General features: G+C 42.4%; 1 protein-coding gene across 3 annotated transcripts in view; it reads left to right on the top strand.

Annotated features, from left to right (window-relative positions):
• Window positions 1-13,950, top strand: part of IL13RA2 (interleukin 13 receptor subunit alpha 2) — an 899,966-nt gene that overhangs the window by 322,788 nt on the left and 563,228 nt on the right. Inside the window, exon 1 of one of the 3 annotated variants that reach the window (XM_044057464.1) lies at window positions 7,030-7,157. The exons of the other annotated variants lie outside the window; for them this stretch is intronic. The gene's annotated coding sequence lies outside the window, so the exon portion shown is untranslated. Of the gene's footprint in view, window positions 1-7,029; window positions 7,158-13,950 lie in introns of those variants that run through there. 3 annotated transcript variants of the gene reach the window in all.

Here is a 13,950-nt window from a genome sequence, read left to right on the forward strand (position 1 = left end):
AAGTAGCTGACACACACACACACACACACACACACACACACACACACACACACACACACACACACACACACACACACACACACACACAGACACTTTGAGATAAGAGTTATATACAACCACACAGACATTCCTGGGGAAGGCTGGCACAGGTTCTGCAGCTGTGCTCCTTTTACCCAGACCATACTATAGAAAACACTGCCACCACCCACTAATATTTATCAGCTACCATAAGGCCATTATGAAAGGGTGTCCAATTATACTTTGCAATATTATTATACAAATGGTAAGTGCAACTGAGCAGTCAAGGCTTATTTGAGTGGTTTGGCCAGTATCACTATATATATGCAATGTACTCTAGAGCTTAAATTAACTCTACATAAAACAGCCACATTTGGACGGTTTAAAATATTTAATAATAAATAATAAAAACACAAGACAATACTTCTTACTACAGTGCTAGTCAAAGTTCAGAAATCACAGGAAAGTGCTTAAAATAATACAGTAGAATAGTTCTGACATCAACACAGAAAAACACTGAGCCTAATCATCTTAATTCCTAGCAATTTCTAAGAGAAACGCTAAAGTCTAAGATTCTACTTACATACAGACACAGGCAGAGTGATGAGTTGGATGTTCTCAAGAGAAATGCTCAATGCTCTGATTCTTTATGTCCTTAAATTGATAAGACAGTACCACAGATTTATTTCAGATGACATCGTTTTTTTCTGATTCCCAGGCTAACATACTTTGAGGTTAATAGCCCTTTTGATCTTGCAGCTGGACAGGAAGCCAGAGCAATAAAAGAAATTATACATGTAAATTCTAGCCATTAACTCTGGCCTCAAAACAATAGGCAGAATGCCTCCCTCTAGACATCTTAGCTCCGAGTTTTAGATCGAAGAATTTCTCAATGCTTGATTTATCAGCTTTGTTACAGCAGAGTGCACTGTTACATTTTTGCAGCTCCACATCTAACAGCATTTTCTTCCATTTAAGAGAACAAGCCTGCAGGCAGCTTATATTGATATTTACCAATGACAGAATTATCTACAAAATTATATCTGGCTGGTCTGGCAGCCTTCACCTATCTTCACACATCTCCCTCCTTGGAGAACTCAAGCTAGTTTTCAAGTGAACTTTGAGAAACTTTGCTTGAGAGGGTTAGGTCTATCTGAGTATACCTTACCCCATTCCCTGTCTTGAGAGCCCATCTGCATTGGCAATGCTAATCCCACTGCAGTGCTGCACTGACATATATGCTTGCAACCCAAGGCTCTATCTTAGCAACTTGGCATTTTGCTAGCTGGCTTTGTTTAACCATGTTAGGGAATTGTGATCTGTTATTGCAGTGGATTTTCTTGCATATAGGTAAGGCTGAAGTTTCTGCAGTGCCCACACAATGGCTAGATATTCCTTTTCCACAGCTTCATAGCATTGGAGCCTATGACTGAGATAAACCACTGGGTGCTCTTCTCCCTCTGAAGAAATCTGGCTACATAGAGCCCCCACCCCATGGTTTGAAGCATCCACCTGCACAACAATTTTTTGCTGCAATCTGGACTGACTAACACATAGGGTCCTCCCAAAGCTTCTTTAGATTCTGGAATGCCTGCTCACATGCTGGGGTCCCCACACTACCTTATCTGGCCTGTTCTTCCTTGTTAGGTCTGTGAGGGGAGCAGTTATGTTAATATAATGGGGGATGAACTTTCTGTAGTACCTTGCTGTCCCTAAGAATGCCCTCACCTGCTTTCTGGTAACAGGTGCAGGCCATGCTTGAATGGCTTCTACTTTTGCAGGTTCTGGCCTGATCTTACCACTCCCCACTCTGTCCCAGGTAGGAGACCTCTGCCATACCCACCTGATATTTGCTGGGCTTAATGGTCAACCCTGCCCTCTGTAGTCTGCCCAGAACCTCCCTGACATGTTGAAGGTGCTTGTGCCAGGAATGGCTGTAGATAGCAATATCATCTAGGTAAGCAAGGGCAAACCCTCCTGCTTCTACTAGGATTTGATCTACCAGCCTCTGGAAAGTTGCTGGGGCATTTTACATCCCAAAGGGCATCTTTGTGAACTCATACAAGCCAAAATGCGTCACAAAGGCTGACCTCTCTCTAGCACTGGGAGTCAAGGGCACATGCCAGTAACCCTTGGTAAGATCAATAGTTGTAAGATACTTAGCCCCGCCCAGCTGCTCTAAAGCCTCATCTGTCCTAGGCAATGGGGTAAGCATCTGACTATTTAATTTCCTGTAGTTCACACACACCCTGGTGCTGCCATCCTTCTTCGGCACCAGGACCACTGGGGAGGCCCAGGGACTGTTGGACTCTTGAATTACCCCTAGTTCCAACATCTCCTGTATCTCCTTCCTCAGAGTCTGTTTGATTCTCTCAGACACCCTATAAGGGGCCCTGCCTAATAGGTCTTTGGGGTCCTGTATCCACTTGGTGCTGCACCAGGTGGGTGCACCCTGGTTTCCCAGTGAACATGTCCCCAAACTCCTGTAACACTGCTCAGATTTCTCAAGCTTTGGTAGGAGATAGCTGCTGGGAGAGGATCTGTATTAGAAAATCGAAGTTTCACAACTTTGAATGTTCTAAATTTGACCCCCGTTCAGCGAACGCTGACAACATCAAACATGCAGAACAGTGAATTGCTGTTCCGAAACACACACACACAACACAAGCACACCAAACAAACAGCAATCCACACATGTATACCTAAAATCTTACATATAACCCTACATTAAACTGTACATACACCACTAACTATCCACTTACCTTAACCCAAACCCTAACCTTAAGGTCCATCAGTATCGCACACTCACCTCACCAGCGCCCTAACCCTAACTAACCTAACCCGGCCTTATCCTCATGTCCACACAATCGCACAAACCCAACCTGGAACTTTCCACCACAGTGCTGAAAATAGTGAAGCGACAGAAATGGACAACCGAATTCTTTTCCTAGGAAAAAATTTGGTTTTCTGCAGCTTTGCTATTTTCAGCTGAAACGGGGGTTCACTGAACAGGGGTCGATATTAGAACATTCGAAGTTGTGAAACTTCGATGTTCTAATATAGACCTGCTGGGACATTGCTACCCCTTCCACTGAGGTATCAGTCAGAGGCTCACTGAGGAGATCAGTCACCAGATCTCCCTCGGACTCCTGCAATCCACTGCAAATACTCAGCATAAGGGCCTCCCTATACTGGTAAGGTTTCATCATGTTAGCATGGTACAACGTGTGTCTCTGCCTCCTGTCTAGCACTTCCACCATGTAGTTAATATCACTTACCTTTCTTGCCACCTTGTAGGGTCCCTCCCAAGCTGCTTGCAGCTTGCTGTGTCTGACAGGAATGAGAACCATTACCTGCTGCCCTACAGCTTACTCTCTAGCTCGAGCATTCCTGTCATACCATACCTTTTCCTGTTGCTGGGCTTCTGCCAGGTTCTTCTGGGCCAAGCCCATGAGTTCCCTGAGCCTTGTCCTGAGGTTTAGGACATATGCCAGAACAGACTCCTTGTGAGATTCACACTCCCCTTCCCACTCATCTTGAATGAAATCTAGAGGTCCCCTCACTCTATGCCCATACAGTAACTCAAAGGGTGAAAAACCTGTAGATTCCTGGGGAACCTCTCTGTAAGTAAACAGATGGGGCAGATATTTGTCCCACTCCCTCTTAAACTGGTCTGAAAATGCCTGTAGCATGGACTTGATTGTAGAGTTTAACCTCTCAAACAGACCATTAGTCTGTGGATGGTAGGGGGTGGTCTTCAGGTGCTTCATCCCACAGTACTTCCATAGACAAGTAAGCAGGTCTGACATGAAATTGGCACCTCTGTCAGTCAGTATTTCTTTTGGGAAACCTAGCCTGCTGAAAATCTCTAACAAAGCAATTGCCACCTTTTCTGCCTCAATGGAGGACAAAGCCACTGCCTCAGGGTATCTTATAGCATAATCCACTACCACTAGGATATACTTTTTCCCTGTGGAACTTGGGATACTCAGAGGCCCCATAATATCCATAGCTACCCCTTGAAATGGCTCCTCAATCACAGGCAAAGGCATCAAAGGGAGCTCTCACCTTGTCTCCTGCCTTGCCCTACCTTTTGGCACTGTTCACAGGTCCTGTAGTACCCCTGTTACATCTCTGGAAATTCCAGGCCAATAAGTTCTGCAGAGCCTTTGGTCGACATCATACTGTTTACATACCATCTCAAACATGTGAATGAAACTATCAAAATTATCCCCCTCTGTAAACTGCAGAAGAAATTTACTGACCTTTTGTGCTTCTGGGGTCCAGTTGCTCCCTTCCCCATTACATCCATGACTCTGGTGAAGAGTCAGCATCTCCTTTTCATGTTGACTCTGCTTTTCCTTTTCCTCATATTCCAGGCGTAGGAGTTTCTCATTTTCCTCAGCCTGAAACTGTCGCAGTTTCTCATTGTCCTCACTCTTTAGATGCCTCCGTCTCTCTGCTGTTTTTATTTCCAAATGCCTGGCCTCCAATGCTAGTCCTTTTAGCTCCAGATGGATTTTTAAGTCTTCTGCTGAAAGGTTGAGCTGTCCATTCCCTGAGTGTGGTACATCTCCACTGCCATTCTGATCATTCTCCTGGATGCTGTTTTCTGATGTAACTGTGACCAAAGCTGCAATCATGTCTCCCTTAGTCAGGTTTTCATGCACCAGTCCCTTAGCCTGGCACATCTCAGCCAGGTGGCTCCTTGTCAGCTTTCCGTACTCTGCTGACATGCTACCTGCTCTCCCTGACTAACTATGCTAACAAAAGAAATAAAAAAATTGTGATCTGAACTCTGAGTATTCACTGCGTCTTCAGTGATCACTGTACACAAGCAACAGGAATTCACTCTATCCACACCACTACAAGCCAATTAGTATTTGTCAACCAATTAATATGTGGTGTGGATATCCCACCACTGTCAAACAATTATGTGATGCCCATGCATTCACCCAGCAATCAAGGAGCCTCAGTCTTCACCACTAACACCAGTGAGGGGCATCCATATAGGGAAAGGATAATAAATACACACACAGTAAAGTACAATTTCCCTTAAGAGCACACAGAAGTCACAGGCAGTCTGGGGCTGGTTTCTCCCTTTCCCTCCAGGTTCCCAATAAGACTCGCCACTGGCACAGCTATAGCATTCAGAGCTCAGCCAAGTGGGCAATCTAAAACCTCCAGCACCCTCTGTCCAACCAATGCTTCGTGCCCCTTCCCAAGTAGCTGGCAAACACACTTTGAGATGAGAGTTGTATACAACCACACAGACACTCCTGGGGAAGGTTGGCACAGGTTCTGCAGCTGTGTCCCTTTTACCCAGACTATACAGTAGAAAACACTGTCACCATCCACTAATATTTATCAGCTGCCAAAAGGCTCTTATAAAAGGGTGTCCAAGTATACTGTGCAATATTATTATCCAAATGGTAAGTGCGACTGCACAGTCAAAGCTTATTTGAGTGCCTTGGCCAGTATTACTATATACATGCAATGTACTCTAGAGCTTAAAGTAACACAGCCACAGTTGAAAGGTTTAAAAATATTTAATAAATAATAAAAACACAAGACAATACTTCTTAAAACACAGTGCTAATCAAGAGTTCAGAGATCACAGGAAATGCTTAAAATAATAAAGTAGAATAGTTCTGACATCAACACAGAAAAACACTTGAGTCTAATTTTCCTAATTCCTAGGTATTTCTAAGAGAAACACTAAAGTCTAAGATCCTATTTATATACAGACACAGGCAGAGTGGTGAGTTGTATGTTTTCAAGACAAATGCTCAATGCTCTGAGTCTTTCTGTCCTTAAATTGATAACACAATGCCACTGATTCATTTCAGATTACATCATTTCTTTCTGGCTTCCAGGCTAACAGACTCTCAGAGGTTAATAGCTCTTTTGATCTTGCAGCTGGTCAGGAAGCCAGAGCAATAAAATAAATTATACATGTAAATTTTAGCCATTAACTCTGACCTCAAAACAATAGGCAGAATGCCTCCCTCTAGACATCTCGGGTCTGAGTTTTAGATCAAAGAATTTCACAATGCTTGACTTATCAGCTTTGTTACAGCAGAGTGCACTGTTACATTTTTGCAGTTCCACATCTAACAGCATTTTCTTCCATTTAAGAGAACAGGCCTGTGGCTTATATTAATATTCACAAATGATGATTCTATCTGGCTAGGCTGGCAGCCTTCACCTTTCTTCCCAATTGCATTTAAACATGTTTAAGTGGTTAAGCTGTCCAGGTGGTGATGATGTTGTTGACCATCGCACAGTTGTCCTGGTATAGAATACCATCCTTGGTAGCTGAAATAAAAAGCCAACAAGCATCACTAGTAACTCCAAGTGGGGTTACTTTATGTTCAGAATTACAAAACAAATGTTACGTTTCAGATTTAGAATATCAAAATACCAGATACCCCTTTTACATTGATGTAGCTTTACTGCATGTTTCCTAGTATGCCTTCAACTTCTCTCACTAAGACGGCTCTGTTTTCATTTAAAATGTACTTATTCAACATCTTGTTAAACTTTAGATATCAACTCATCTAATCAGATTAAAATCAGATGTGTACATTTTCTGGTAGTCTGCCTGCTTTAAAAAATGCCTTCGTTTAGGTAAGCTCTGAATGGACTCATTAATTACACTTGGGGAAATAAATCGCTGTTGCAAAAGATGTGTTTTACAGCTTTACAGACTCCTCATTTGTACATTTATTTACTGAATTAGATTGAGAACTATTTTAATTATAGGCATTTTTTTTCAAATAGCATTCTTACTGCCAAGTCAAAGTTCATATTTGTAACACTAGTTTCAAATACTGTAAAATCCGTTCAGGATCATGAATTGCCTTTTGGCCAGTATGAAGCTTGGGTGTGGTTGCTACAGGTATTGTGAGGTATTTTAACATGAATACAGCAAGGGAGTGCCCAGAAAAAGAAAACGTATAAAAGGAGATGTTATGATAAACGTGTATGAAAACATTTTTAATGGACTAGAAAACCCTTGGAAAAGCAAACAACATAAAAAAGTTGGTTTGACAGTAAAAAAATGAGTGGGAAATAGGTCCTGTGCTGGATGTGAAATTTGTGCGACAGAAGTAATTTAATGCTACTGGATTTATAAGGTAATTTGCACATGTTCCTGATATGTTTACATACTTATTTTTGCTAAGTTATATCTAGACACAGTGTATTAAAAGATGATTATAGTAACCGCTTTAAAAAGTTTTTGCAGTGCATAATTACTGAAATATGGTCAATTTATCACACATCCCGCTGATACTGTAAACTGATTTAATATATTCATTGAAATAGTTATGGCAGTAAGGACATTTTTTCTAAGACAGAAATAATGGCCTGAAATATTTCTGTATATATTCACTCTGCATTCCTTTAGTGATAGCTAAATATGTTTGTTGTGTATCTGATTTTATGCAGCAGATGCATTTAGATATTGATTGTGTCTAGTTACCTTCATGGTACAGCTGGAAGTAAACACAGTAATTATAATCTTGGCTGCCTGGGTTCAAGTCTACGGTGATTTTCTTACTGCACATGCCATTGATCTGCAATCTTAACATTTGACAAAGCTAGTTTAAGGACAAAAGTGCTCATCTGTTTTGTTTGTCAATTAAAAAGTTTTGATTTCTAAACAAGTTATAATTGCTTGATTACTTTGAAGCCAAAGATGAGCTTGTCTACAGTGCATGGGTCCATCTAATGGTTGCACAGTGTACTTAAGCTTCACTGCCACTGCTCCATTTATGTTTAAATTATAGACACTTTATTTGCCAAAATTCAAATGCTACCGCCATCATATAGTGATGGTCTGAAATTTAACATCACTGACCATGTGTCTAACTTATGTATATTTTCATATACTTGTACTTAAGAACACGTTGCAGCACCATGACCTTCCTACTTTACATATGGAAGCAATAATCCCCAACAATGTCTGTGTTATTGTGTAAATAATGTCCACCCAGAGGTGTTGTGGAGGGCCACTATACGCTTGGAAGGGCATTATTTACACAATAACACACACCCTTGAGACCATTATTGTACTTGGAGAATGGGCTATCTGTCAAATTGTTTGTATTTGTTTTTTTATTTAATTACTATATATATATATATATATATATATATATATATATATATATATATATATGTGTGTGTGTGTGTATATATATATATATTATTTATTTATAATATTTTTGATGTAAAATAGTTCCTCTGCTTAATTGTTTAATGAAATCTTGGAAAGTCAGAGGATGCCTGAGGAGTGGAGAAAGTGTTTTGGTACCTATTTTTAAGAATAAGGGTGATGTGCAGAGTTGTAGTAACTACAAAGGAATAGAACTGATCAGTCACAGCTTGAAGTTATGGGAAAGAGTAGTGGAATCTAGGTTAAGAAGGGATGTGATGATTAGTGAACAGTAGTATGGTTTCATGCTGGGAAAGAGCACTACAGATGCAATGTTTGCTCTGAGAGTGTTGGAGAAATATAGAGAAGGTCAGAAGGAGTTGCATTGTGTCTTTGTGGACTTGGAGAAAGCATATTTTAGGGTGCCTAAAGAGGAGTTGTGGTATTGTTTGAGGAAGTCAGGAGTGGCAGAGAAGTATGTAAGAGTGGTACAGGATATGTACGAGGGTAGTGTGACAGTGGTGAATTCTGCAGTGGGAGTGACAGATCTGAGCCCTTTCCTATTTGCAATGGTGATTGACAGGTTGACAGACGAGATCAGACAGGAGGCCCCATGGACTATGATGTTTGCAGATGACATTGTGATCTGTAGTGAGAGAGTAGGGACCAGGTTGAGAAGACTCTGAAGAGGTGGAGATATGCTCTAGAGAGGAGAGGAATGAAGGTCAGCAGGACTAAGACAGAATATGTGTGTGTGAATGAGAGGGAGGATAGAGGAATGGTGAGGATGCAGGGAGTAGAGTTGGCAAAGGTGGATGAGTTTAAATACTTGGGATAAACAGTTCAGAGTAATGGCGAGTGTGGAAGAGAGGTGGAGAAGAGAGTACATGCAGGGTGGAGTGATTGGAGAAGAGTGTCAGGAGTGAGTTGTGACAGACGAGTACCAGTAAGAGTGAAAGGGAAAGTCTACAAGAGGGTAGTGAGACCAGCTATGTTGTATGGGTTGGAGACGGTGGCACTGACAAAAAGGCAGGAGTCAGAGCTGGAAGTGGCAGAGTTAAAGATGTTAAGATTTGCATTGGCTGTGACAAGGATGGGCAGGATTAGGAATCAGTATATTAGAGGTTCAGCTCAGGTTGGACGGTTTGGAGACAGTCAGGGAGGCGAGATTGCGTAGGTTTGGACATGTGCTGAGGAGGGATGATGGGTATATTGGGAAAGGTTTTTTAAGGATGGAGCTGCCAGGTAAGAGGAAAAGAGGAAGGCCTAAGATAATAAGGTTTATGGACGTGGTGAGAGAGGACATGCAGGTGGTTGGTGTGACAGAGGAATATGCAGAGGACAGGAAAAAATGGAAACAGATGATCTGCTGTGGCGACCCCTAATAGGAACAGCCGAAAGAGAAGAAGAGTTCCTCTGCTTAATGTTTCAGACTTGCTGTAGTATATGTAACTGTTGTTGGAGGAAGTCTTTTACATCCAGAATATAAGTTTGATAAGTATTTAATGTCTAGGCACTCTATCTCTCACACGTGTGCACTCTCTCTCTCACACACACACACACACACACACACATTCAGAAGTACCTTTAAACACACATGATTACACTCAGTTAATAGTGCCAGTCATTTGAAGTTTCATACCTCCATACCAGTCAGTTGTTTAGATTTTTACTGAATGTCCAGATTTGTTTGCCTCATTGTTTTGGTCTGTTCTTCATAAAATGTGTGGTTTGATGGCATATCATTGGGGGCTTCAAGCTAATAAATTATGCGTTACATTTGAGTTTCAGACCATCATGTGCTGCAGAAAAAGCATGTTAACATAATTCCTGTTATTATTGCAACTATCTAATTTTATAAGAGCAATATTTAAAATATCTCCATAGTTTTGAGCCTTTGCCACTGACTATTTTAGGCTTTGTCCAAATATCTTGAGGTAAGAGGTTGAGAGATATGCATATCTCTTAATTGTAAATAACTCTCATCCATTACTCGATCAATCTGTGTGTGTGTCTCTCTCTCTCTCTGTTTCACTCTTTCTCACCCCCTCACCCACAGACACTTCCATTTTCATCACAGAAGCACCCATACACTCACCTGCAGACAGAAACATAAACACATTCATATATATATACACACACACACACACACACACACACACACACACACACACACAATGATAAAGCTTGAGATGCTGGCTTCTTAGTCTCTGGACTCTCTCTTGATCTATCAAAGGCATTTGCCACTATTTCCCACTCCCTACTGCTTACGAAACTCTCTAACCTTGGCTTATCTTCCCCTACCTTATAATGGTTTACTAACTATCTCAGCAACAGGCAACAATCTACCATATGGCAGCACTCTTCTTCCACTTTCATTAATACAAATACAGGTGTCTCCCAAGGCGCAATACTAGGTCCCCTCTTATTCAGCATATTTGTCAAAAGCTTTCATACCACTCTTACCCACAGTACTGTTATAGGTTCATAGGTTCATACTAGGCTATAAGCCCAGCCAGTGTGTGTGTGGCTTTCACCACCCCTTAGGATGAGAATACTATATCCATTAGTTTGCTGTGCCTCTGTCCAGCAGTGACACAGAGATGATTCCCGGGGTAAACCTACGATCTCCCATCCACTCGTCAAGATTTCTCTTGAACAGAGTCAGTGAGGGGCTCTGCCTCACATGGACTGGGATTCTGTTCCATAGTGTAGGGAGTCTCTGGGTGATGAATCTGTCCCTCCAGCACGTCCTATTTATATCCGTGTTGAGGTTTAAGTCTCTTGCTCTCGTGGCTCTGGTGGATTTGGATTTTTTGAGGTGGAGCATGTCCATTAATTCCGGGTTGGACATGGCCTTGTATGTCAGGCACAGATCACCTCTGAGCAGACGGTATGCGACTGAATAGAGCTGGAGTTTCTTCAGTCGGGCATCATATGACATATGTTTGAGCCCCTTTATCCTTTTGGTGAGGAGCTTTTGGGGTCTTTCCAACTGCTGCAGTTGTCGGGTAAGGTACATTCCGAATGGGGCGTTGTACTCAATCATTGGTCTGATAAGTGAAGAGTACAGGTGTACAATGACCTCTCCTGATCTGGATGTGAATCCCTTCATGATCAGGTGGGCAATGTAGAAGGTCTTCCTAACCACTTTGGCAATGTGAGTGTCAAAAGAGAGGTTACTGTCAACTTGGGTCCCCAGGTCCTTGATAACTTCTTCCGTGTTTAATGGATTACCACCTATGTGGTAATTAGGGGTTACCTTGTTTTTCCCAAAGGGTATGACTATACATTTTTTGGCATTTAGCTTAAGGCCATGGCTCTGGCACCTGTTATCCATTTCTATGAGACCTCTCTGGAGGATGCCTGTGTCTGATGGAGTGTCAATTATGGTGCCCAGTTTGCAGTCATCTGCAAATTTTGTCAGCCACAATCCCCCTATGTTTGCCTGCACTTCAGAAAAATAAATGCCGAACAAGAGGGGGCCCAGGACTGAGCCCTGTGGGACACCGCTCATGACCGGCTTAGAGTCTGACATGGCACCAGCAACTCTAACCCTATGTGTTCTGTCCTTGAGCCAGTTTGCAACCCATCTTGTGACATATCGGTTTACATCTAAGCTGGTGAGCTTTTCTATGATGCCCGAGTGGGGTATTGTGTCGAACACTTTTGCTAGGTCAAGGTAGGCTGTGTGAACTGCCTTACCCTCATCAATGGCCTTAGTGACTGTTTCAAAAAAGTTGACCAAGTTCAAGAGGCAGGATCTGCCCTTGACAAAGCCAAATTGGGTAGGATCCGGTGTCTGTAGGTCCCCAATGTCTTTATTTATGAGTTCCATTATGATCCTCTCCATAGCTTTGCAGACAAGGCTCGTCAAGCTTATGGGGCGGTAATTTCCAGGGTCCGTAGAAGCACCGCCTTTGTTGAGTGGGACCACAGTTGCTGTACGCCATTCTTTGGGTACGTATCCTGTAGTAAGGCTAAGATTAAACAGCAGCCTTATGTGTGGGTTTAGTTCCTCATTGAGTTCGTGTAGCACACAGCCGGGGACACCGTCCGGTCCCATTGATGCTGTGTTTTTTGCTTTAGAGAGAGCAGCTCTCACCTGGGCATCTGAGATGTTTGGGAGGCTAGACTCTGGTGGGATAGATATTTCTCCTTTTGGGGGGGAGGGAGGGGAGAAATTTGCACTGAACCTGTCTGACAGTATGTTGGCAATGTCTGTGGGATCAGTGATTTTTTTATCATTTTGGACTAATTCTGAGCATATCTGGGAGTTTCCACCCAGGTTTCTAACATAGCTAAAGAAGGCCTTATGATTGTCTTTTGTGTCATTGGCGATTTTTCTCTCAAAGTTGGCCTTGGATGATTTTGAGTGATCGTAGTTTTTTGCTAGTATTGATCAGAGATGCCTTCCCTTTTAGGGATTTTGCTCTGTCATGTATTAGCTTTCTCCTCTTGTTGTAGAGTTTGTTTATGGCTGGGGTCCACCAGACTGGGCGCCTGCCTTTGGTGGAAAGGGTCTTGATTTTATTAGGGATTGCTTGATCCATACATTCCTGGAGGTGCTCGTAGAAGGCATTTGTAAGGGTTTCAGCAGCGTGGGTTGTGGTTTCCACTGGCTCGGGGCCTGGAAGGATACCACTCCAGTTTTAAGAAGTGTGATGTTTTTTTTTGAGAAGTTCTTCGCTGTGGTCTTTTGCTGGGGTGGGGCGGGATGTGGATCTCCAATGAGATTAATTTATGGTCTGATTTCACCAATGAGGGATATACTTCGTGTGGAGCATTTTGTCCCCATGTTTGTGATGATCAGGTCTAGTATATTTTCTCCTCTTGTGGGAATGGTGACTAGTTGTTCCATAGCATTTGAGTTTATGAACTCCAGGAACCTTTGGGCTAGGGTGTTGGGGCTTGAGTAATGTTCCCAGTCTATGTTTGGGTAGTTGAAGTCACCCAATATGATGGTGTTTGGAGAGACATTCATACTCTCCAGTGTCTTCAGGAAGGCTGTGTGGGTTTCCTGAGTTTGAGTAGGTGGTCTGTAGCATGCTACAAACTGTAGGGCAGTTTTACCTATGGTTAATTGCACCTGGATGGTCTCCGATGCTTCGTACATTGCCACTAACCTGGAGGTGTGGGTATCCTTTATGAATATGGATACTCCCCCTCCTTTTGTGGTTCGGTCCGGATTTTGGGGCCGGAACGCATGATATGAGGTATAACCTGATAGTGCTGGGGTGCTCTCAGGAGCCTTGAACCAGGTTTCAGTCACAGCACAGACATCGATGTTCTCCATACTGAGGAGGGCTTCGAGGGTGTGCATCTTGAGGTTTAGACTTCTGGCATTGAGCAGTATTACCCTTAGTTTTTCTCCATTTTATGCAGATGACTCGACTATTATCTGCTCTTCTAAATCTGCCACTGCACTACAGCGTCTTACCCAAAAAGCATTTACTTCTACCGAAACCTGGATGTTTCAGAACCATCTCGCCCTCAACCCCAATAAAACAAAAGTCTTAATATTTACCCCTACAAAATCTAGCCCTGTTGACAAGTCACTGTTCTCTGTTCATTCCCAAAACAACACCAACACTGAAGTTATCCCTAATACCAAATTGCTAGGTGTCATCATTGATGACAAATTAACTTTTGACTTTCACATCTACAACATCAAAAAACCCATCAAAAACTAGGAACCCTTTACAGGCAAAACTACTTTCTTAGCCTTTCTGATAAAAAGACCCTTGCCTCATCTTTCCTGCTTCCAACTCGTA

Source organism: Protopterus annectens, chromosome 15.part0, assembly GCF_019279795.1.
Source record: "Protopterus annectens isolate FY-2018-M chromosome 15.part0, PAN1.0, whole genome shotgun sequence".
Lineage (NCBI taxonomy): Eukaryota > Metazoa > Chordata > Ceratodontiformes > Protopteridae > Protopterus > Protopterus annectens.